The sequence below is a fragment of the Pteropus vampyrus genome, unplaced genomic scaffold (genome assembly GCF_000151845.1).
Source record: "Pteropus vampyrus isolate Shadow unplaced genomic scaffold, Pvam_2.0 Scaffold364, whole genome shotgun sequence".
NCBI lineage: Eukaryota > Metazoa > Chordata > Mammalia > Chiroptera > Pteropodidae > Pteropus > Pteropus vampyrus.
In genome coordinates, this window is record NW_011889145.1 from 266,743 (window position 1) to 267,373 (window position 631).

Sequence of the window (631 nt, forward strand, 5' to 3'; positions counted from 1 at the left end):
AGGCTGCGGCATGAGTGCTCAGTCCTTTGTTCTTTGCCAGGACCTGTGTCTCCCCACGATGGAGGGTCTCTGCCACCTCGGGAGGCAGCTGCCAATGTCACTGACAGCCTCACGGGGCCCTCGGGGCACCAGGACAGGAGAACAGTGCCCAGCCACGGGTGAGGAGGGTCGGGGGGTCAGGGAGGGTTCATCTCCCGGGGGCCGGAGCGCATCCTCCAGGGGTACGCCGCCAGGGCGAGTGAAACTGCCTCTGTAATTCAGAACCGCCCTTGGCAGGTTTGTGCAGCCAGGGCCCTGACTTCGATCCAGAAATTAATTCCCGACGCCACAGACGCAGGCGTCCCTGTCGACCTGGAGATCTGAGCCAAGCACACGGCAGCGGCAAGTCCTCCTCGAACCCAGGAGTCGGGGAGACGGGAGGCCTGGCACCCAGCTCCTGACCTGGGGGCGTGCGCCAAGCCTGGACTTCTTGTGACTGATCGTACTTAACCTTCGGGAAGCATGACAATGGCGCCTGGTTTATGATGTCATTTATCTCTCTGCCTGTCATTAAACCATGAGCCGCGAGCGCCCCACCCGAATAGTCCAAGCGAAGCCAGTGAATGCGAAGTGCAAATTCCTTCCTCAGTCC